Source organism: Triturus cristatus, chromosome 3_2 (assembly GCF_964204655.1).
Source record: "Triturus cristatus chromosome 3_2, aTriCri1.1, whole genome shotgun sequence".
In the NCBI taxonomy this organism is placed as follows: domain Eukaryota; kingdom Metazoa; phylum Chordata; class Amphibia; order Caudata; family Salamandridae; genus Triturus; species Triturus cristatus.
In genome coordinates this window covers 603,618,487-603,644,696 of record NC_140584.1, presented here as the reverse complement: position 1 = coordinate 603,644,696, position 26,210 = coordinate 603,618,487, and positions in this window count along the sequence as shown.

The window sequence follows — 26,210 nt, the reverse complement described above, 5'->3', positions numbered from 1 at the left end:
AAAATTGAAACAGACTAAAGGCATATAATATATATTCAATTTAAACAATTCGGATGTTTGTGCCTGTAAATCTCATCTGGAAACCCCTTCAGGGCAAGGAGTGAACACTACACACAAGAAATAACAAATTCAAAATTCACATGAAAATGACATACAGACCAACAAAACATAAATAGAAAAAACAATGCATCAATTAAACAATAATCGCAAACGTCACCAATAAGAACTAATATAAAGGGCTACAAATTGTAAAAATATAGAGCCTTCTAATGTGTAACACACAAAGCGCCTACGTGCGTTTCGGAATGGACGTGAAATCCAGTAGTTCCTTCGTCAGGGCGCAGATGATGAAGATGATCGAGTAGTCAATTGTCCCATCCAATGTTTCTTTTAATTTGATCTATACAAATAGCAGAGTGAAGGGGCTCCTAAATAACAAAATGTATGACCAAATATAATTTTGTAAATGCCAGGTCTGGGCAAATCTATGGTTAGACGTATAGAGATGTATCGGTCACAGTGTTAAATAGGATCTTCAATATGGGCCAGCGTCCGAAAAACGATATCACGAAATAATGGTCCTCATTTTTAATAATGCGGGACTGTCCAATCAGAGTCCGCTTTTCTGTTTGAAGTAATACGTTATGGGGACATCTGGGCGTCTTACACCACATCCTAGATAACCACTGATAAATTTTGAAAGCTTCCGACGCGAGTGATGCTAGCCTTCGTCCAGGCAACTATCCGGAGGCTCTGGCACCTGCTTGTCATGGAGCACCTATCGCTCAGACTTGATGGGAGGGGCTCGGAATACGTGAAGCTCTGGGGCCCTTTCTTGCAGCTTCTGTCGAAGGAGTTGCGAGAAGTTAAGTGCCCCAAATATTTGCAAATTCTTCAGCTGGCAGGGCCCACTGGGGAGGTTTGACTTCTCTGTGATTAAGATTGTTGGCTCTCGGGACTTCGGGGTGGAGGGTAGAGGCTGATGCGGAGAGGGTGGGGAGGGTTGGGTGGGTGTTTCTCTGTTTTGTTTTTGCACTTTTCTTCTAAATGTGATATATGAGGAATTGCCTGACAGGCCTGGCCTGTGCTCCATCATCTTATTACGGGGTCGCCCTCCGGGCTGTAGACTTGTGCGCTGTGTATGGCCTATTCTGTATCGCTCTGCCGGCCGAAGGATGTAGGCAGTTGAGCTGTGTACTTTGCAGGTGTATCACTCAATAAAAATTATTGATTCTAAAATAGATTTAAACAGACGCAAACTATGAAAACAGGTCTTCCAAAGAAAAAAATGATTTTAGTCTCAGCCTGCACATATATTGACTACCAACATATTGTCAAGGTAAGTGTATCTGTGGATAGAATAGTATACCTATCTTAGTTGGATCAGGCTGATGAAGGGGGACAGATAAGTTCAGGGAGAGTAGTGTTGCCCTGCTCTCCTCGAATTGCTCCAGAGCGGAATATGCCTTGTCCCCAAACAACAGATTCTCATCAAAGGGCCTATCCATAAGGAACGATAGCACATTGCAGGAAAAAAAAGGGGGGTAGTATATGGGGGCATTCTGCCTGTCGCCTCCCCCGCTCGTTGTATTCTTTCGACCCCCCCCCCCCCCCCACTCGTACCTCCACCGACTCTGGAATCGCCCCGGTCGGCAAAAACGCTTGGGAAAAACCATTGGATCAGAGTCAAGCGGGGCCAATGATTCGCCCGATGGAATTGGTGGTGTCCAAGCTACAACAAATTGTGAACTTGGCTGCATCATGACCATCCTGAGTGGCTTGGGTAAGGACAGGCTGGAGGTCTGCCAGAACACCTACCAGAAGTGAGCCACTGAATATCAAAAAACATGTAAAAAGTAGCACAGAACGCAACTGGCATTCACAGACTTAAGGGCCAAACTGGTGGAAAATACCCTCTTCCCAAACATTTTCACTTGTTTAGACTCCCTTTTGGGGAGTAGTCAGAAAGGTATTTGGGTTCATCTGACCTGTGGACTTGCAATTGACTGGGAAGCCACAGCAAGGTTTGGCGGCCCATGCCCCCAAGAGGGTATCAGCAAGTGCCTCATTGAAGGGCAAGAGGGGCTCAGTAGATGTTTGTCCTGGCTGGAGAACTTCCGTCCAGACTTTGGTTTTGACCTATAAGCTGAACATTTGAACATATCATAAAGCATTATAAATAAACAAAAATGTACATATTATAAAACAATGTTATTTCATCAGAGTCAGAATATTGAGTATTAAAGCAACTCATTTAAAATGTCATCAAACAGACAGTGAGACTGATGGTCAACAAAATTATATGAGAACAAAAGTCCTCAAAAATACTTTCCCTATGACAATATGTTAGGTTATCAAAAAAGAAAAATACTTAATACTTACTGTGTGAAGACGCAGATCTATAACAATACATTAGGGTAACAAGAAAGTACAGCAAAAAGAATCTCATATGCACCTCCTAAAATATTAGAATATATGACTTATGTTATTTAGCAAGTAGTCAGTACAATTTTGTTTAAAATAGTCGAGCCATATCAACTAATCGTCTCAAAGCATGCTAATAAGCTAAATTGTCGCAAATGTCCTACAAGTTGCTAGTTTGTTTCTTAGTAAACCTTGCCCGTTGATTCCATGCAGCAGAAAAGTATTTGAAGATTGCAAAAAGGAATGGTGCTGGAGTACCCGCCTTGCATATAAGGAGTGTTACAGCAAACAAATGATGGACGGAATGCTGACAATGCAAACATTCTCCCCCAGTCAAAAGATCTGGGTTAAATCCATCGTTCTTTTGCCCACTACGCCACCCCAGTTTGGACCCAGCCATATGCAAATCTGTCTTGACCCTGTGCCCCATGGGAACAGTCCAGACCCGTTTGGTCTGGAATGTTCCCATGGGGCACAGGGTCAAGACTGATTTGCATATGGCTGGGTTCAAACTGGGGTGGTATAGTGGGCAAATGAACGATGAATTTAACCCAGATCTTTTGACTGGGGGAGAATGTTTGCATTGTCAGCATTCAGTCCATCATTTGTTTGCTGTAACACTTTTAGCCCTAAGTGGGATGGGTATGCCCAAATGTGGGTCCCTTGCTCGCTGTGCCACTGGATTCAAGCTAGCCTGGCTGAAGAAGGGTGACATATCCTGAAACCGGTCCCATGATGCTTGCTTCTGGTCCAGGGAGGACCTGGCAGTTCGGTCTGGACTGTTCCCATAGGGCACAGGGTCAAGACTGATTTGCATATGGCTGGGTCCAAACCGGGGTGGCGTAGTGGGCAAAAGAACGATGGATTTAACCCAGATCTTTTGACTGGGGGAGAATGTTTGCATTGTCAGCATTCCGTCCATCATTTGTTTGCTGTAACACTTTTCGCCCTAAGGGAGATGGGTGTGCCCAGACGTGGGTCCCTTGCTCCCTGTGCCACTGGATTCAAGCTAGCCTGGCTGAAGAAGGGTGATATACCCTGAAACCGGTCCTAGGATGCTTGTTTCTGGTCCAGGGAGGACCTGGCCTGGCAGTTCAGTCTGGAATGTTCCCATGGGACACAGGGTCAAGACTGATTTGCATATGGCTGGGTCCAAACTGTGGTGGCATAGTGAGGATGGATTTAACCCAGATCTTTTGACTGGGGGAGAATGTTTACATTGTCAGCATTCCATCCATCATATGTTTGCTGTTGCATATAAGTAGAACAGTCTGGTAATATCTCGTACCTGCATGCTGCAGCATCTGTGTCCAGGGCCTTGCAAATGCCATCAAGGGCAAAGTTCCTAGTCGAAACCTTATAATTAAAAGCCCCGCCCCCCTTGTTCTGGCTGAACCTAGTCCAGACATTGTTCGAATTTGGCAAAAACTCTAGACATCTGATACTGATTTATAAACTTCCCAGAATGATAAATGACCCTAGGAAATTAGTTGCAACAAAGGTTTTCAGTCACAAATAGCAGAGTTCAAAGAAATTCTGAACATGTGTACATCCAGTTACCATGGACATGGGGCTTTGATGCCTGTAAGGTACGGCCTCATTTAGCTAAGCAATCACATTGAAATGCTGTTCTGTTCAAATAAGTGTGAAAGTGGAGAACTGCATTTTTGGGGGATGTGACCCTATCTGAAGACACCCAGAACTCAAGTTGGTTGTACCTGATCTGACCATTTTGCTTTGAGAAAAATATAATGAATCAGATTTCATGACCATGAACCATCTGCTGCTTCTCTATTACTAGGATGTATTCAACACCATATGAACCGGTATCCAGGACGAACTCTCAAGAGTGCCTTGCTGCTGCTGCCTATCTCAATAAAAATAAAGGAATTTGGTCAACTCTCTACACCCTAGCATTGCTGCCCTATGGACAGGCATCCTGTTGATAAACTGATGCATCGCCCACAAGGCCATAAAAGCCAATTTGCCTCTATGCAATGTTGAAAATAAAATAACCACCTCATGAGGTTAACGCAACACAAGAGGCCGAGAGACATGGCCAGGTCTGAAATCGTGAAGTGTCCTTAGATCCTTACAAAAGGTAAGTAAGTTCTTCTTATAGAGGCTTCTAACCGCAGGTTCCTCACCTTTTGAATAGATACTCAAGTAATACCTCCTATGTTGCGCTTGCATGAGCTAGCTCAAACTAAAAAGTACAGAAGGACCAAGCGGGAAAAATGCACATCTTGACAGACTTGGCTGTCTAGCCAATAGTGCCTTGTGAACATATGAAGTGGCACCCACATAGCATAGACATCAATTGGAGGTCGTCTGGGGGCGCAACTGTGACATGGCTTGCAACGCCTGGCTCCCCTTCAGTCTTTATCAGGACACAGCAGTTAGGTTTTTGGGACCTTAGATTAAAAAAGTACAATCTGTTTATGTTGAATGCTTGGAAAATGGAACCTAATGTCTTACAGTTTTATAGTCCCTGTTTTCCGTCATTGGTACCCAGAGCCAGAGGAGTCACGGCACTCACTCTTCTGGGCATGTGCATGTATAACGGGTCCACGGTAGATCAGGGAGCAGTTTCAGCTTGTGCAGTGCTCAGTCACTGCGCTGAAGTGAGTGAGTGTGGACTCCACTAAGGCCATTGTCCTTAAGTGGCAAGCTTGCAGCAAACACAGGGGAACATCGAGCATGGCACAGTGGCAAAGTGCGTCCCAGCCCGGCTTGCCATTGTTTCTTCATCCGGACCCAGATGTCCACACCAGGGATGGAGTGGCAAAGCGGGCAGTCGGGCATTGGCCGAATGGCCGGTATCTCAGTGCCCTCTGTGGGTCGGTTATTTTTCTTTCCCAGCCCACAGAGGGCCCTGGACAGGGAGAGTAAAGCAGCCTCCTTGGGGGGCCATGTGATATGGGCTTTTGGGCGATGACCAGCTGTGGCTTCTCCATGACCCCCTGCCCTGCCAAGTAATCACCCTGATGGTGGGCTGGTGAGCGGTTGATTGTGTGTGAGTATTGTCCTTCCTGGGAGCCAGGTGTTGTTCAGGCCATTGAGCCATTCTCACCTCGGCCCCCCTAGGACCCAGGCAGTCCAGAAACAATGGGGCAGATTTACAAGCTCCTTGCGTCACTTTTGTGATGCAACGGCGGCATAAATAATGCGGCAAATTTACAACGTGACGCATCTAGGGAGATGCGTCACGTTGTTAAGCCATGCGTGACATTATACCTGCGTCAGGTATAATGTATGCAGGGTAGGCGTTCCCACACAGGAAAGCCTCGTAAAAGTGACGCAGTGAAATCTACAAGATTTCTCTGCGTGACTTTTAGGACGCCACTGCGTCAAAACCTTACGCCTGCTTGAAGCAGGCATAAGGAATGGCACAATGTAATTGGAATAAGCCGCAACTTGCATTGCTGGAGTTGTGTCGTGCTTGCGACTCCAGCAATGCGTGACTTTTCCGTCAAAAGATGAGTCAGAATTTCTGACACATCTATCAATCCTTGTGACATAGTGTGCCGTATTGTAAATACGGCGCATCTATGGTGGTGCTAGGGTTTTTCACGAAGGTGCAGGGAAACTGACGCATCTATACAGATGTGTCAGTTTCTTGTAAATCTGCCCCAATGTTTTTATCTGACACCTCACCCATGGCCCTTCTCATTCAGGGCATCGTGGGCAGGGGAGGGTGGGTTTATGCTGGGGCCTCGCTGTGGGGGCCAGGAGATCTTGTAGATTTGGGCCATCTTCACCTCAGCCCCAACCCCTATGGATGGCCCAGCATCTGTGTCTTATGCTTAATCCCCTCCCCTGTAGGCAATTGCCTTGAGGCAGTGGAGTGCTTGAGTACTTTAGTAATAGAAGGAGCCTCGCTGTTGTTCTGTTGCTCAGGCTGTAGGCCATTGTTGCCTTGGCCCCAATGTCATTCTCAAGCACACTATCCTCCCACTTTCATCCCTTGCATGTGCATAGCCATATGAGGCCTGAAGGTCAGAGTTGTAGAGATGGGGGATCAAATTTGAGTCCCGACGTATGCTCAACATCCTGTGATTCTGGGCAAATTACTTCATATCCCAAGCCCTTACATAAAAAAATCTGATCTCGTCTACTGTAATTGGTGCTCATGAATAACTCTCAAATAGCATTTGCCTTGGGCTTTGTTCACACTATATAAAACTGCTAAAAGGAAGAACAACAATAAAAAAATGACCATTTGTTCATGCTTGAAGATTCTGCAAAGGGAACATGATAATTAAAAAGGACCCCCTTTCTAAAAAAACACCATATTTTTTTAACACACCATCGCACCCCATCTCCGCAAGATCATCAACAGCTCCTTCGAGACCGCCACCTTCCCGGAGAGCTGGAAGCACGCCGAGATCAACGCCCTACTGAAGAAACCCAAAGCTGACCTCAAGGACCTCAAGAACTTCCGGCCCATCTCCCTCCTCCTGTTCCCGGCGAAAGTCATCGAGAAGATCGTCAAAAGGCACTGACCCCCTTCCTCGAAAAGAACAACATCCTGGACCCACCCCAATTCGGATTTCGCAGCAACCACAGCACCGAAACAGCCCTCATCGCCACAACCGACGAAATCAGGGCCATGATGGACAATGGAGAAACTGCAGCCCTCATCCTCCTGGACCTCTTGGCCGCCTTCGACACCGTCTGCCACCACACCCTCCACACACGTCTCCACAACCACCTCCTTCCTCACCGGCAGAACCCAGAGTGTCCGCCTTCCTCCATTCCGCTCCAAAGACACCAAGATCATGTGCGGCATACCCCAAGGATCGTCCCTCAGCCCGACACTCTTCAACATCTACATGGCACCGCTCGCCAACATCGCCAGATCACACGACCTCAACATCGTCTCATACGCTGACGACACACAGCTGATCCTCTCCCTCACCAAGGCCCCCACCACTGCCAAATCCAACCTCCACGAAGGAATGAAGGCCATCGCTGAATGGATGACGATCAGCTGCCTGAAACTGAACTCGGACAAGACAGAGGTCCTCATCATCGGATCCACCCCCTCCGCCTGGGACGACTCATGGTGGCCGACCGCACTGGGGGCTGCACCGACGCCCACTAGCCACGCACGCAACCTGGCAGTCATCCTGGACTCCGCACTGTCAATGACCGAGCAAGTGAACGCCGTCTCCTCCTCCTGCTTCAACACCCTCCGCATGCTCCGCAAGATCTACAGATGGATCGCTACCGGTACCAGAAGGACAGTCACCCAGGCCCTCGTGAGCAGCAGACTGGACTACGGCAATGCTCTCTATGCAGGAACATCAGCCAAACTCCAGAAACGACTACAACGCATACAGAACGCCTCTGCACGCCTCATCCTCGACATCCCTCGCCACAGCCACATCTCGGACCACCTGAAAGAACTTCACAGGCTCCCTGTCAACAAGAGGATCACCTTCAATGCTCACAAAGGTCTCCACAACACCAGACCAGCGTACCTCAACGAACGACTCACCTTCTACACCCCGAACCGCCAACTTGGCTCCGCTGACCTCGCCCTCGCCACTGTCCCCCGCATCCGTCGAGCGACCGGCGGCGGCAGATCGTTCTCCCACCTCGCCGCTAAAACCTGGAACACCCTCCCCATCCACATACGAAAGACCCAGGACCTGTTGGCCTTCAGGAGACTCCTCAAGACCTGGCTATTCGAGCAGTAGCAGCACCCAGCCCCCCCCCCCTCTCCCATAGCGCCTTGAGACCCTCACGGGTGAGTTGTGCGCTCTACAAATGTACTGATTGATTGATTGATATGCCTCTGTTTAGTTTAACTATCAGCAGGGCCATTGGAATTTTGTGGCAGGAGAGGGCCAAATTATGTGGCAGGGTTGAGTAAATTATGTGGCAAGAAACAGCAAATTATGTGGCATAGTTTGCCACATTTTGTGAAAGTATTACTTCATTATTTTGTAATTTTTAAACTTGAAAACACTGTCTGAGCATAAGTTACAACTCATTAGTAAATGTTTAACACTCAAATATAGCACTAAGCAACAGAAAGGTGACCAGTCCAGCTGTGTAAAAGGCCTGCCATTACCGGGCAACATGTGTCACAGCATGTTTAGTAACTTTTGAACCGTTTGAGCTAGAAACAAAATGTTTTCTTTTTGTTAAAATCTGGAGATTATGCAGAAGATTAATTATGTGGCAAATGCGGCAAACATATAATTATGCATAAATCGCCACAGCTGCACATAATTCCAGTGGCCAGTAACAAACCATCCAAGTAGCAAACCTAGCCATATCAGGTGTTGTGGCCATTTCACCTCGCCAGCCTGGCCAAAGGGTAATTAATGTCTTATTTTTCACAGAGGGAAAAATTAAGTGTTTAGGTGAACACTGATGCAAAATTTCCATTTAATGCCCCTTAGTGCCTCACTGTCTGGTTTCCCTATGTTGTTGAAGCTACACTCTGATGCAAGTCATTCTGTGACTGTTCTTGGATGCCACATTCTACTTCTATTTTCTTTTTGTTATTCAAGGAAAGTCTAAGCTTACTCTAAAATAACATTTCATTGCATTCATATTTTCAGGTGACTCTCTCCTCAAACTACAATGTGTGATGTTGTTGTGTGATGTTTGTTGCTTTCCTTTCCCTCCCCATCAGAAAGGGACACTCAAATGTCTCGCCTGACCTCCATATGGCTACACCCATCCCTCACTGCCTGCATGAGTGGGAAAAAAAAGTTTTTACTTCGCTGCTTTGACCATATCCCACTGTCAGCCAGTAAGACACAGTTTCTGGATTGAGGTGGGAGTGAGAATTCATAGATTTTGATCCCGCTTCCTGATTACCACACCCACGTTAGCCAGATGAGGGGCATAAAAGCAGCTGGCCAGCAGCTTTCAGCAGACAACTTGAAGTTGGACTCTACAGCACCCACCACCAGGAGGATCCTATCCAGAAGTTGAAGCAGGAGGTCAAAACGAAGACCTGCCCAGCCCTCAGGTGCCCAGAAGACCTGCTTCAACAGGCTGCTGCTTCAGCCTACATCTTAATCTCTTTAGCCCCCAACCTTTTCCTTCCTTTTCTAGGAAGAAGGAATCCATGCTTAATCCTTCAGTAGCCCTGTCGAACTCCCGAGGCTTAGGCAGAACACAATCCTGACCCTCCTATACAGAACTACAGAGTGTTTACCAAGCCTTTTATATCCAGTTACTCGTCTAACCAGATGCACCACAAGGCCAAACTCCAACTCAAGAGGGCCATCTAATCCCCTTGGCCCCCCACTCTCCACTGGGCTGACCAAAGCAGACGGAGTAAAGCAGTACTCCAGGCCATAAGTAATGCTCTGCAATCATGGTCCCACCACTTACAGAAAATCCTGAACTAGGCTCAGTGCAGTAGGTCTGCCCCAAAGCTTTTCTGACTTATCACATCCAATACCCAGAAATGCAGTGTGATGCTACCCGATCCATTCCTCTCAAGCAAGAAGGAACAGGTAGGAACCATTTTTATGGATTTTTTTAAAACCAATTTTTAGGACAATTAAACTGATTTATTTGTGTGCCAGTCAACCTTTTTAGATCTATTGTAAAGGCCTCATCCAAAATGTCGACAAGGGACTTATTTCTCCATTTCCCAGAGATATTAGTTAGTAACTTTTGGTTGGTTTTGGCTATACGTTGTAGGTCTTTCTGACTGGACTCTGTTTTAAGTCCTAGGCCAGAAAGTGCCAACAAGTGTGTGTTGATTTCAAAATATGTTTAAGACTTTGTGTAATGTGCTTTCTCAAAGACAACTGTTTGACCCTCATTCTAAGCTAGGCCCGGCTCGAGGCCTAAACAAAATGCGCCAATTTGACACTTCTTTCTCTGTGCAACAGTTTGCCTTTTCTAGCATTTTGAGGTTACATGTCCTTTTTGCTGATTTTCTAAGTTTTTCATGGTTATTGCCATCCATAGAGGAGCTTTTCTGCAAGATAATTGCATTGGGTCTGTTTAAGGGCCTAGGCCCTATTATGCCCAAACACGTGGCTCTATTCTGCCTGCAAGAAGATGGCCATTTGGTATCGCACAACTTTTTCTGGTTTGTTGTGTTTTGTTAGCATGCATGTGGCCCGCAAAATGTGCTTCAGATTTAGTGCTACAGCATGTGTCTTACACATGGAGGTGCATTTGAAGAATTGTGAGGGATTGTTACACCAATGGAATATTTAAACCAATATCTCTAGTTGTCTGCAGGTCACTTGAACCATGATTCTGAGAACAGAGGGTGTGTATTGCTTCTTCTGAATTCTGTGTGGCATTTGATACATATTCTCTTAGGAAAAGTGAAGAAGGTTCACTTAGCAGGTTTGCATGTGTTTTTTCTATGATCATAAAGTATGACCTATATCTCTTACACTCATTATCTACCTACCTTTTACTCATTCTATAATTATGTATCTTTTCTTCTGACTACTTGATCTTGACATCTTTACCTTATTTCTCTCCCCATCAAACCTATCTACACACTTATTTCTAGTTCTACTTCACCTCTCTCATTATACTGTCTCTTTACCTCTCTGTTCACCTCCTCTTTCCACCCAGCCCTCCAGTTGGTATTACCCAGCAGAACTGGGGATCACTGTCTAACCAGAGTAGTGCAAAAAAAAAAAGAGGGGTGGTGGGTTAAGCTGGCAAAAGGTACTTACGTTCAGGAAAAAGTGAAACATTTGCGAGGGAGCTAAATTTCATTTCTTTTGAGTGTTTTGCAAAATGTTTTTATGGCTGATATGCAAAATGTATTTCTTTACTGTTTGTTATTATAGGTTTTATTCTCCAAGGCGGAGGTTCAGAGCTGCTTTTCCTCTTACATTTGTTACTTGATTTCAGATTTATGTGATGATCAGAGTCAAGGATATGGCTGGTTGGGAAAGAGTATCTAACTACATTGTGCATGGCATTAAGACTGCAAGTAAGTATTCAGTTTTCAGAACTACAGTGCTCCTAGTCTTTACCAATGTTACTGGCTCTCTTAGCTTTACAATGCTTAATTTACCAAACATTTCTCTACAAATAAGTTCTCTGAGACTTACCAAATGTTGTTCCCTGAACTGGCATTTCCCGCGAATGTGGGCTACCTTTTGGGCAGTGCCCAGGCTAAATTGTTATCCGAAGCCGACCATGGTCCACACCGTACTGGTAATGTGCAGAAAGGTAGGCATTGGCCTGGGGCAGGGACAGTGATTCATTAGACAGTGCAGGAGGTGCTTTATTAGCTTAAGGCATGCATCAACTTGCAGAATTATTTGGTTTGTAAGAACAACTGTTTTTATTCTCGGTTCAAACTGTTTTCGTTTTTTGAGCAGCTTAAGCAAAGAACTGCTTCTGTGTTCTGTAAATCGAAAAGTAACACTGTTTACATTCTTTTTTTCTACCATAGTCAAAGAGTGGCTTCTCCTCTTTGTGAGACGCACATGAAGAACGCAACAAATGATTTCCACTCGAAGGGCGACATTAAGAACTGTCTCTTTACTAAAGGACACACTAGAGGTTACAATGGTTCGAACTACCAATTTCAATGTGAAGTGCAGTCATAACTTAGCACATTTGACTTTCGTCCAACAGCTAAATCATGTAGGAACAGTGGGTGGCACAGAGTGGCGCAGCTACCATTTGTTCAGCAGGTGCAGTGGCACCAGAGCCCAGAGGGGCACATTGAACCCTGATAATTGCTGTGATTGCAAGCGCCCATGACATCCTTCCGCGCTACTGGTGACACTATTGCAGGCTGTGCTTTGAATGGACTCCACTGTATGCTGTGAGAGAACTATTATCAAACATGTTATTTAAAAATAAAAGACAGAAATCTCATATTCATGATGCCTCCGAAGCTATGAAACACTTATGCTGGCCACCTCAAGATACAGAGGACCTCAGGTCGCTTTAAATTTCAAGTCCTCTGTCCATAATTTGAAGGTGAAGTGGTGTGTGCTGACTGAAAATGATTGCCTTTCAAATTCTTCATTAATTCATTTTTCCAAACATGCGTGATGTACCATTTGTTTTAATAAAAGCTGTTACAGAATGTATAGCTGCCATGTGGTTTTTCATATAACTTGTGTGTGCCATTTTAATTGTATTATTGTGCTTATGTGCATTTTGTTGCCTAGTTTGTGCAGGGACGTAACTTTAATTGGTGCAGCAGGTGCAGTGGCACCAGGGTTCACAGGACTGAGGGGCCTACTAAACCCTGATTATTGTTGTATTTTATGATTCAAACAGCTGCCAAGAGGCCCATTTCAGTCGTTAGGGCCCATGACACACTGGCTACACTACTGATTTTGTGACACAATCTGTATTCACCAGCAAAACCAAGAAGAGAAACCCATATATGAGGATACATATCAGAGAGTATCCCCTTTTTAGAATACCTAGAGAAATATTGTTAAAACAGCTGCCACCTCCCTCGAGTGCTTATGGAAGGACAAAACCGATTTCTTACTGGAAACAATGTTGACATCTTGATATTAAACAAGCATTTCCAACCAGTTTCAAGAGCCTGAGGCTGTTTTGCTCCCGGAAAGGGTGCCCACGTGTATTTACATTATTTACATCGAATTTAGGGGCATATTAGCAACTGAATGCGATAATAATCGCAAATCGCGCTTAGCGCGTTTTCCTGTATCGCAGTCTATCGCTGGTTGACATCGCAATGTTAGCGGCGTATTAGCAACGTCTTGCTCAGAGGCGATGTCAAAACCAGCAATATACGGCGATAAGCAGCAATAGCGTGAGAAATCATGCGATGATTTCTCAGCGCTAATGAAATGCTTGCTAATATGCAAGTGTGAACCTAACCAGACAATCTACCTCAGATTGCAAAAGGTGGTTAAGTCACCTTTCAAACAGATGTTAGATTCCTGCGATAACCGCGGTTAGCGCTGCTTTTCTTATCGCTTCGCATGTCCCGGGCAGGATTGTAAATAGTGCGATGTTTGGTTTGCGACTGGTTTCAGGTAGTATTGATGAGGAGACACCTACTTTGCATGTCATTAGCGATAAATATCGCTGACATGCAAAGCAGGAAAAAAAAAGCAGCTATCGCGAGAATACAAGCGCTAAATCATATTAGCGTGTTTTTGTAGATAGTGCGAAGAAAAAAATCGCCGCTTTTTCGGCGATATGTGCCGAAAAAGTGGCGATACTTTTCTTGATAATATGCCCATTGGTTTGCTCCATTCTGGTAGTATGCGTTTTTAAGGAATGATATATATGTTGACAAGGCAGCACCGTGGGTCCTCCAGGCACTGTCCTTAAAAATGATCCCCTGCCTCACATTTGTTCACACTCTTAACCTGCCATTGTTGTGTAATGCCCTCTGGTGCTAGCCTGCCAACTATGGCTGTGCTACAGAAATATCGATCGAAATACATACAAACATAAATACTGTGCTGTAGATACTTAGCATTAGGTTACCTCTTCCCCTCTCAGCCCATCCCAAAGCTGCACATCTCCCCCTGTGGGCTTATTACTCCACATCATGAGGACACAACTATGATAGTGTTAGACTTTGCATTTATACATCATTTTTTCAAGTATGATGGTTCCGTTAGATGATCTGACCTTTGTTAGGACTACAGTTCCCAGCATGCACTGATATGTATGAATGGGAGCAAATTGCCTGAAACAAGTCAGTGACAGTACTAAGATAGTGAGCTCACCAGCCAGGATGCGAATGCTGCAGAGGGGTGATCGCGGAGAGGGGGTGCCCTTCATTAAATCCTACAACCTGCAAAGGCCCATGTGCTCACTGGCAGGTCCAGGGTGCAATTTGACCTCTGCTACGTAGCAGTCTGACCCTGTACTCCTCTGCTTCTTGAAGCCTGTTGGTGGTCTTTAATGTTTTTTCAATGTATGTCCCTCTTTTTACCCTATCTTGTTCTAATATTAGTATAAATTAGCAGTCTGTCACTCCACTATGACTGCGATAACGTACCCCAACGTAGACATAACCTGGATATTGCTAGTCAGATAGGAGTATCGTGCCCTCTGGGCTGAGACTGTAGTCTGCGTGCCTGTGTAGGGGCATGGTGTTATGAGGTAACCAGATGCATACCAATGACTGCAATGAATTACACCGCATAATGAGATCCACCGTTGTTCTTGTCTTTCATGTTGATAAAAGATGTTAAGTATTATGATTATTCAGTTAAATCTTACTCGTATTTACCCCAGTAAAATGACAGTCTGAGAGGAGCTCGTCCTTGCCACATAGTGAACTCACAGATGCCTAGAACAGGCACCACATGGGTCAACGATGTGGTAGTGGCCTTGGCTCTTGTCAAAGGGTCCACAAGCCTTCGGGAGGATGATTTTTGATCATGAGTAGCAGATCTTATGCAAAGAACAGCCAGGGGTGAGATGCTCTTTTTCTGAACATCTTTGCCTTTCTTCCATCCTCTGGTGAACTAAAAAAAGGAGCTGATTGTCCACCCAATGTTCTTTGATACGATTGCTATAGGAGCTGAGGGCTCTTTTTGGAACCAATCAGAGAAGCCTTTCCTCCTCTTTAGAGGGCTGAGGTGGATCAAAGAACGCTGGAAGGGTGATGGTGTGACCAAGATGAAGTGGAGTCACCACCTTCAGAAGGAAGGACGTATGCGTGCGGAGGACTAGCTTATCTGGGTAGAACATAGGGTAAAGAGGGTTAACAGAAAGAGCATAAAGGGCGCTGACCCACCACGCTGATGTATGAAGTGAAGAACGACTATCTTATGGGTAAGGTATCTGAGAGAACAACTTTTGAGTGGCTCAAAAGTCTTACACATAATAAATAAGAGGACCAAATTTAAGTTCCATTGCGGCACAACAAAAGGAGAAGGGGAAAACATATGTTGCAACCCTTTGAGGAACCGACAACCAGAGACTAAAGCAGCGAAAGCTACTGTAAAAAGGCTGAGAGCGCAACAATTACCTTTCACCCGTGCCCAAATAAGGCCTTGCTGGGCTAGGGACAACACAAACAACAAACCTAGGTAGAAACTGGCCTAGAGTGGGTCAATCTGTTTAGAAGTGAACCAAGCCACAAACGTATCCGAACTGAAGGCATATAAAGGAATATAAAGATTTGTTTGATGTTATCTCGGCTGCTAAGATGACATCAACCACTTCTGGAGGAAGGTTGAAAGCATTCAACTGCCATCCCTCAAACTCGAAGCACTGATGTGGAGGTAGCGCAGGCCTGCCCTGCTGCTGCAACAGGTCATCCATCCAAAAGGGGCAGCCTGATGAGAGGACAGATGCTCATGACCAGCAAGATACCATACTCTCCATGTCCAATCCACAACCCCTAGGATGACTTGGGCCCAGTCGTTCCTCATCTTCTTCATAACGCAGGGCAGGACAGGACAGGTATTGGCAGAAAGGTGTACAGGAGTCCCAAGGTTCACTCTATGAAGAACATGTCTCCAAGTGAGAGATGCCTTGGAACACAAAACTTTTGACACTGCACATTCTCAGCATCAGCAAAGAAATGGAGTCAGGGTTCTCTCCATTCATGAAAAATGCCCTGCACGACTTCCAAATGTAACTGCCATTTACGAACCGCAAGGCATCAACAGCTTAATTTATTCACTCTAGTGTTTTGAAAGAGCTTACCAGGCGGTGGGTCACCAGGAAAATTCTTTGGCTGTCCAACCATGTCCAGAGACGCAAAGCTTCCTGGCAGATGGTCCATGACCCTACCCTACCTTGCTTGTTGCAGTACCACATAGCAGTGGTGTTATTCATGTGCAACTGCACCAGCTTCCCTTTGATGAAGTGCAGAAAGGCTTTCAATGCTAAATGGGTGTCCAAGCTCCATACCATTGATATGGAGCTGGGCCCCTGCTGGAGACCAGATGCTTCTAATCTCCACCTCTCTCAGATGGCTTTACCTACCCAGAAATTACACGTTGGTCACCACTATGTGTGGCATAAAGAGAAGAGTCAGCTACTGAATCAATCCCTGTCCTGCTGCAACCACTGCAGATATTTTGCAGTCTCCAACAAAATCTGGACAAGATTGTAAAGATCCCACTAGTGCCGTGCCCACTGGGTCCGCACATCACACTGCATAGCCTGCATATTGTATTGTAATTGCATTTATATAGCGCTTACTACCCCGACGAGGCGTCAAATCGCTTTTTCGGCAAGTAGCATGCTAGTCCAGAACCCATAAAGGATTAGTGGTGATTTAGTATAGTGAAAATATGAAAGTAATTTGAGTGGTGGATATGTTAGTCAGTTTTTTGGATTGAGAATGTTAGTGGAGGGATAGAAGAGGGGAAAAGGTTTGCATTTATATAGCGCTCGCTACCCCTGATGGGGGTGTTGAAGCGCTTTTTCAGCAAGTAGCACACTACTTCGGAACCCAGAAAGGATTAGTGGTGAATTAGTATAGTGAAAATATGAAAGTAATTTGAGTGGTGGATTTGTTAGTCAAATATTTGGATTGAGAAGGATAGTGGAGGAATAGAGAAGATAAAAAGGTTTGCATTTATATAGCACTTGCTACCCTTGATGATTTGTCATCTATGATGTTTGACTAACAGGATGGAAGAGGCCATCAGTCCCAGTAGTCTCAGAGTCATCCTCACGAGTTCAGGACAGAGGTTGAAACATTGTGATTATAGCCTGAATATTCTGGTATCTTTTCTCCTGCGGACAGGGCTGGACTGGCTGTAGCGGGCACCGGGCAATCCCCCGGTGGGCTGCACGGATGGGGGACGGTTTTGTGCCCCTGGGTGCCGTTTTTGTTACAGGGCCGTTTTTGCTGCATGGCTGCAAAATCTGCCCCGTAATAAAATCGTCCGAAAACCGGCCCTGGCAAAGAGCTCAGCCGCACCCCCAACCCCCCCACTTTACCAGGGCCGGTTTTGGTTCCCAGTCCGGCCCTGCCGGTGGATAGGCACAAAACTGTCCTCAATGGCTCAGATGAAAGGCAGGTGTGGCCAGCATGGCTCACGGGTGGGGGGGCAGGGTGAGGATCGCAGGGGGCCATGGAGGGCGGGGTCACATGGGGAGGTCGCGCGGGATGGAGCATAATAAAAAAATCAAAAAGTTATCTTTAGGCCGGGTCCCACGTTTCTGCTCCTGCTCTCCTGTCACAAACTTCAGGAACAGGAAGTAGGCAGCCAGGCTCCCTCCCCTAGGCCAATCACAATGCTGCAATGCAGTGTTGTGATTGGTCTGGGCACTGAGCCAGGGGCTGGAGGGGTGGGCATGTTCTCCATTCAGGCTGTAATGCAGCCTGCATGGAGAAGGGGAAACTGCGCATGACTGGTTTGGTCAGCCCAAGAGGACCTACCAAACAGACATTACACACTTTGAAGTGGGCAAATTACTCCTCCCCTGCCCTGCTCCATTAGCAGAACAGCCCCGCCCACACACCCGCCCGCAAAGTTATTACCATTTAATGATTTTGCTTTTTGCACTGAGAGAAAGCAGTGTGGCCACGCTGCTCCGCCATAAAGGATGAGGTGCCACTGATGAAAGGGAGCATCTGTGAAGGAGTCATCCGTGACTTTGCCACATTGATAGTGAATCCCAATGATGTTCGGAGGTTTGCCACAGTCTGGAGGTGGGAGATGACAACCTCGGGTGAGCCTGCCTTCAACATCCAGTTGTCGAGGTAGGTGAAGACATGGACACCCAAGATGTGCTGCAACCACTGCCATCACTTTTGTGAACATCCATAGGGCACTGGTAAGGCCAAAGGGGAGCAAAGGAACTGAAAATGCGTGTGTCCTACCATGAACCACAGATAACGTCGGTGGACCTGCAGCATGGGGATGTGAAAACAAGCATCCAGCAGATCCATTGTTGCCATCCAGCCTCCAGGGTAAAAATGTCCTTTTTCATAAAAGTATTGAGCGGAGGAAGAACTAACATGGGACTGAGGCCCCCATCCTTTTTCGGGACCAGGAGTTGCGGGACTAACAACTATGACTGATTTCTGCTGCTGGGACCATCTATATGACTACTTTGGCCAAAGGAGCCTACACTTCCTGCTGTAAGAGAGACAGACGATCCTCTGTTAGCCGTTGTGAAGATGTTGGTAGGCGCGATGAAATGGTAGAGCGTAACCCCCCTGAACACTTTGCAGAACCCACATGTTTGAAGTTATCACCCACAACCCAGACAGAAAGTGTCAGATCCTGACTCCGAAACAGGTGACTTTTTGCCGGTAAGGGCAGGGTAAAGAGGCTTGGATGGGGAGGATGCTGAGGGTGTGGGAAGACTGGGCTGCTCACTGTCCTTGTTGCCCTCTCCAACCTTTTGGGGCTACTGATGGTATTGACTGCCCCATCCCAAACCCTGGAGTGGGCGAACCTGCTGGTATGGGGGAGCCGAAAAAGACCCAGGGAACATGCTGTGGCTCTCCTATCTTTGAAGCACCTCAGGGCCCGATTGGTTTTATCCCCAAACGATTGGGAACCAGTAAATGGCATGTCCATAAGACTAGCCTGAATGTCTCCTTAAAAGCTGATGAATTGCATCCATGCTGATCTGAGAACCACCACACTAATGCCAATAGCTCAAATGATGTAGTCAGTAGTCCGCAGCGGAGGGTGAACATTTCTGCATCATGACTATTTGGATGGCCTGAGATAGAAGGAGCTAGGCCGTTTTTCTGAACCATGGGCATTACTTTGGCCACAATGTCCCACAAGGTGGGAGAATTGCAGCCTAAAATGCAGTTGTCGTTGACAGAAAGAAGCTAGACTTGTAGAGGAGAAAACTCACTTGCCAAAGATCTCTATCCACTTCAATTCCCTGTCAGTGTGAGTAGAGGGAAATGAGTTTGGGTTCACTCTGATGGCTGAAGCCTGCACCACAAGACATTTTGGAGTAGGGTGCTGACTAAGGAAGGTGGGGGCTCCTGGAGCAGGACAATGGCGTCTCTTGATCTGAGAATGCACAAGGGGGCCTGAGCATGGTTTGGCACAAGTACCCAAGAGCGTAACTATGAAAGTCTCATTAAATTAAAGCAGAAACTCAGAACTAAACTGGGCAGGCTGGAACACTTCCCGTAAGAACTTTGGTTTCATCCTCCTGCATAGCTATTGCGAAAGATAAACTTTCTTCTGAGGCAGGTCCTAGGGAGTAGCTAGACCAGTGTCTTGGGGGCAATCCAACCCATCACCCTCTGGCATTCTGGAGGTTCTCATACTAGTTTTTCTCTGATTATGATTGGGCAACTTCATCTCCAGCATTATAGCCCCCCCACTGTCTGAGTCCGTACTGAAAAGATGATGAAGAACTGGAGGCTACTAGACGGTAGAGGGACTGTATCTGAGTCAGAATGGTCGTTAAAGGGATGTAGCTTTGACAAATGAGCATGCAACCTTTGTCAAGGTCAGGGAGGGGCCATCTTGGCATCAGACAAAAGTATAAGCTGGCATTCGCTGTCCAGAGTCGATGGCCCCAGCATTGGTGGATCACGTTCCTGCATGGGTTGTGAGGCCAGGGAGGAAACCAGTACCCAAGTCAGTCTTGAGTAAATCCAGAGGATCCAATTGGGGCCGAGGGTGAATCCACCAGGGGAAATCCAGCTGAGAGGCCCCTCTGCTCCTTCGGCCCATTGGTGGGCCAGACAGAGCCAGTAATGTGCCAGAAAGGCACAGTTTATGTTGGCAAAATAATTCAATTGCCCCTGAAATTCTGGTTGCTGTAGAATCAACTCTGAAGTGGACCGACTTCGGAAATGCAACCTGGAGGCATGCATACACTCTCATACTTTCTCGGTGGACTGAGAATGGTAGGACGGGGTAGATTGTTGCTTGGACTTTTGGCAGTTCATTTTAGACTTCAAAGGAGTACTTAGAGCGCAAAGAATACTGGTCATGGGAGCAGGACTGGTACTTACTTTTAGACCTCGACCATTCCCGGCTTCACCAAGAAGAGCTTAGCTTCTGGATCTCAAATGGCCTTGGGGTGTATCAAGGCCCAATATATGCAGACTTTAGAGAGGTGATCTGACCCCACGCACGACAGGCAAACCACATGTGGGTCAGTTACAGACATTTGTGACATTCCCCACAGGGTTTATACTCCATAGAATTGGCAGGTGACATTATCCCTTGCACACTGCAAGAGTTAAGACAATTTTGAGCCTCGATGAGACAAGGGGTAGCTTCAGATATGCATCTGTTGTCACAAAATGAAAGTTAAGACCATCAGCGCACATGAGTAGAGCCTATAAAAGCCCACACATGTCACATCTAGAGCTGAATGAGGTTGTTGCAAAGTACTGATTGAAAAATTTCTGGATCCAGTATAGCGCCTGGGGAAGTATTCAAAAGGTGAGGAATCTGCAGTTAGACGTCTCTATCAGAATAGACAAGGAGACTTCACCCTACTAATGTGCATGAGCCTGAATCTTTCTTTGCTCTCTGTATATCGATACCACATTCCCTACCTCATGATGCATGATGCACATGAAGACTATACATTCAACATATAAGTACCCCAAATAAGAACTTTCATAAGTTAACACCTTATATAGAGTTTGGTGGACAGGATACCGGATCACAAACATGACAGATACTTCATCCACCATCTTACAAGTGCATTATAGCCTATGGCACTTTTAATAAAGGAGACAGAATATCCCTCACATTTGTTACGGAGTATCCCATCCACTAGTCTCCAGTGTTTTAGTTGTATATATAAAACAATGTGTCATTTTGCACTGGTGAATAATCCCAGCTGTAAGTAACTGAAACTATTTAAAAGTTATTTACAAATGGGGAACTTACATTTAAAGATGAGAGATTAATTACTGCATTCTTGGCCGGTGGCCTCCATACCAAATATACGCTCTTGCACCAGCTCAAATTAAGGACTGCTTGCACTAGACAAAAGACACCTGGGGGCATATTCTCAAGAACGTGTGATAACCATCGCAAAAGTTACTTAACGCAACCTTCAACATCGCAGTCTATCGCGGGAAACTTATTCCGTGTTAACCAAGTATTCACAACACGGCGGTACCATGCGATAGTCTCCAGATAACGTGTCAGAAGACCGTGTTAAAGACCGTGTTAAAATCAACGCCACGCCGCAAAAATGCGAAACACAAACACAAAAAAAGCTGCGATGAGGCCAATTGCGAAACCAGCGAAACCAGCTACAGGCCTGCAAGTCACATGCATCAGGCGGGAACAATCATCATAAAAGTAGAAAAAAAACAGGCAAACAAATGCCAAACAACAGCGAAGCACAATGGACGTTGCCGGAGCAAGTACGGTGGAGAACCAGAACCCCACAAGACCCCCGGAGGACCAGCCTGGGACCTCAGGGTAAGGGAAGGGCAAGGAGAAGAAGAGTAGGAAGAAAAGGTTCAGTCCGCAGGAAAACATGATCCTGATAACGGCGGTGGCAGATCATGCTGTCTTTATGAAAACATGTACAATGCAACAACATACATGTGGACACATTGTTAAACTGCATCTCACCTTCACATTGCAGAGGGAGAATCAACACCTCCTGCAGAGCAGCCCGACCCTCTCTTCTCTGATGACGAAGAGGACCACCACAGCTTCAACTCTGACGCCCTCCAACGGCTCGTAGACAGCCTACAAAGCCCACCTCCAGGAGCTGGGCAGCCCAGCTGCTACAAGGAGAACCCCCCCCTGCACAGACCACACAGCAGGCAGCACCCACCACCACGGCTGCCTCCCAGGACCCCCAAGAAGAACACATGGTGTTCCAATGCCGTGTGTTGGGGTGCCAGGAGAATCTGGCTGAACAGGTGCGGTTGGGCATCGACCGCATGGCAAACAAACTAGATGCTATACGTGGGTGTCTGAGTCCCATCAGGGACCACTCACTGTCCCTAACGGACACCCACTGTCCGCTCCATGCTCTTCAACGGACCATGACTGACATCGCTGGAGTCCTGACTCAGAGAATAGAACAATTGTCCAGTCAGAATGGTTCTAGCCATGTCACACAGGAGTTGGGAAACATGTGGAGGTTAATGGAGACCATGGAGCGGGAGAATGCACAACTCCATCCACATCTCCGGCCCCTGAAGTGTCAGTGGCACACAGTGCGGCAGACCTTCCACCTCCGGCCACTGATGTCTCACTGCCACACAGTGCTGGAGACAGAACACCACCACCCACACGTGAGGCACATGAAACAGCAGAGGACGAAGATACTGATGATTCTGCCCTCGTGGTAAGAAGGACGCAGTAGCATGCATCTCCGCCATAGGGCCGGCTTCAGTTTGGTTCTGCCCTCTGCATCATCACCTTCCACTGTACCCCGGTGCACTCTGCGACACTCACCTTGGACCTCGACATGGACTGCCATATGCTGTTTGATCACCAATGACACAGCAATCAGACTGCGGACTGAACTCCTCCTCTTCCTTTGGACTTGCCGTTCCCTGAAGGACTTTGGCTGGCCCTCCACGGGCCAAAATCGTCATGTGGGGTTTGCATGGCCCTGTACTGCTCCAGATGCAACACTCCACTGAATGTGCATTAAACATTCATATTCATTTAATGTCTATGGTCTTTCAAGTTTGGAAGTATGGATAATTGTAGGCTAACTGGACTCCTCTTACGTCCATGTTGCTCATATCATAGAACAGGGGTCACAGTGTGACACATTGCCGAATGCGGTCCAGGTGGCGCTGACACCACAAAAGGGACACACGCACGAGTTACTTCCGTCTCCAGCCCAGTACGGAACCACGCCCAGGGTCCAGGGGTCATTTACAAACCCTTTATGCTGGACTGGCATACGTCAGGCTAGCACACTCCGCTTACGCTCACGAGGGGGATGGCAACGCTACATGTCCCAGGTCTTCCCTGTAGTGATCTGCTGCTCACAGGTCTAGTTGTCAGCATGCCATAGCCACTCCCTCACAGCTGGTTTACACCCACACCACACCCATCCAGCACACGCGTCACAGGAAATGTGACCCTGGCAATAACAAAGACCGGGCGCACGTGCTCGACGCATTTTCCACTCTCTATCTGGGTGCATCCATTTGGTGTTAATGTAGGCATGAGGGCCTCAGCCCAGCAACATCACATTCCCTAGGACCAGAGGTGACATGATGGCGTCCGCAACATGATACCCAATCATACAGGGTCCATGACTTTGGAGCACAGACTTGGTGGCACCGGATACATTGCGGCCAGCACAGGCACACCACCACGGGACGGTGACTTTGGGTGCACTGAGGTAGGGGCACCTTAAGTGCTGAGCAGGTGTGCAGCCTGCGATGATGCCACGTCCCGGCAGTCTGGACTGCTCAGGATTTGTATGCTCTGCTGGACCGCAGTGTAGGCCAGCAGGCAGCGCGGGCCTACTGGCATGTGGCGTTGCATCACGGATCACAGAGTTAGTGGCACCTCAAGGGCTGAGTGGGTGTGCAGCCTGCGATGAGGCCGGGTGCACTGGTATGTCCTCTGCCATGGTGAAACCAAGACCCAGAATCAAATGTGAGACCTGGTGGCCTGCGGAGTGGGGCTGCATGATGTGGAGGGTGCCATGTCCGCGAGCCCCGAAAATGTGGCTTGCAGCGGCACGTGGTGGACCCTCATTGCTACATGCCAAGGGCGGAAGGTGAGCAGTAAGGGCTGGGTGCGCAGGGGTGTGCATGCACCGCTGGGCGGCGGGAGGGGCTGGGGTGCATAGGGGCGGGGCGATGATGTCTTGTGCAATTGTATGTACTTCGCCATTCATGTATCTGGACTCTGTTTCAGATGACGGAACTGTTTCAGATGTGTGACCTGGTGAACTGCACTACATACCGGCACGTGGTTGGAGACACACCGGTGGCAGCAGGTGAGCAGTGTGGCCTGGGTGCGCATTGTCAGCACTCTCTCTTCCTGTCCATCTCTCCTATCTGTGTCTCGCTCCCCCTCTCTGTCTGCCTTTCTCTCGCTTCCCCTCTCTGTCTTTCTCTCACTACCCCTCTCTGTCTGTCTTTCTCTCGCTCCCCCTCTCTGTCTGTCTTTCTATAGCTCCCCTTCTCTGTCTGTCTTTCTCTCTCCCCCTCTCTGTCCGTCTTTCTCTCGCTCCCTCTCTTTCTCTCTCTCTCTCTCCTTCGCTCTCTCTCTGTCCTTTGATGTGCGCTGAACACACCTTCTCATCATGATTTTTGTCTTGCAGGCTGTGACCTACGGATTGTCCCGAGGGGAACCGCCATGTGTCTTCATTTCTGTTCTGTGTTTCTTTGAATACATTTTCATTTGTTGCCTCGAAGGTGAATGTGTGATGCTCATTTTTGTGACGACACATGCATGTCACCAAATGTGATTGTGCGACATCAGGCAGATTATTTGGTACATGATTCTGTGTAGTTGATGTGGCATGTCTTTGGCCAGGGAGGGGGGGGAGCCCAGAGAGGGGGGTCCTGGGTGTGGTGACGGAGGGTGTTGTGGCCCTGTTGGGGCTCCGAGCTGCATGATCAGGGGCTCCATGGTATCTGTTGCCCTTCAGGTGTGGCTCTGGGCTGGGCTCCATTTTGTGGTGCAGTCTGTGGTCCGACTTTGCACCAAATCAGAGCAGGTGTTAATTTCCTGCAGCTAACGTGCCTTATCGCCTGTTTTGTGATCTTATCGCCGATCTGCCTGGTCGTTGAGAATGTTGCGGAGTGGTGTTGTCACGGCTTTTTGCACAGGATTGCCTACTCTGCATCTCATTAGCGATAGTTGCGGGTGTCATCTGTGGCGATGTTTCTTGCGGCTGCTATCGTGGGTAAACTGGTGTTATGGGCTGTTAACACTAGCTTGTGAATGGGGCGATAAATTTATCACAACTTTGGCTGTGATAAAGGGCCGTTAACTCAGCGATAGCTCCTTGAGAATATGCCCCCGGATGCGTAGATTCTGCTCTGCACTTAGAAAGCAATCTCCAGCCTTGTTGCCAGGCGCGATCTGTCTCTGACAGTCGCTTTTCAAGGACGTAGTAAAGTAGTCTAACCATCACCTTTGGCTACCAGGAAGGCACTGGGGTTATACAGTACAATACTGATAAAAATTATAATGATATGATTACACAGCCCATCACAATGCCAACCGATGAGCTCGAAGTTGCTATGAAACTAGACATCTAAGTGGAAGAAAACACGCAATTAGATTTCTAATCATTTGAAGATTAGTTGTCAGAGATTTTCTTTCAATGTTCTGCAGGAAGAAGATAAAAAGGACAAATAATAGGATGAAACCAGAGAAATAAGCAAGGCGCTGAACAAAACATCAAAATCACACTAACAATTTTAGCTCCTTTGGGGGGTTATTAGTGACTCAAATTGCTCCTGACCATGACGCTCGCTTCAGAAACATCATGGAGCCCCAGCAACAAAGTCCAGACAAATGTTCCAGATCATTTGAGAGATAATTATGCAAAGCATTCTCCTAGCACTATCAATGAAGGTCATGCTCAAAAGGTAATATAAATAGTAAGATAATTTCAGGTGTACTTATGCACAGACAATGCATGATTCGCCAGATAGACCAAATATGTGCCCGTTATCTAATGTACAATACTGTTACAGTCTTTGTGAAACTGTCAAAAAAGCCCAAAGGCCCCTACATTTCTAGGCACCGCGGCATCATAAACGTAAACCCCTTTTCAATGAAATGATGCAGTCGATTATGTCTGACGCCGTGATTAATTTGCAAAAAAAACATAAGTGCAGGGGCCCAGAGGTTCTTTCAGTAGCCCTCTGTCAGCGCTGATAAAGAGCTGGGTTGGCAACTATGTAAGGTACTTAGGGCCCAACATAATTTTGGGTGAACAGAGTA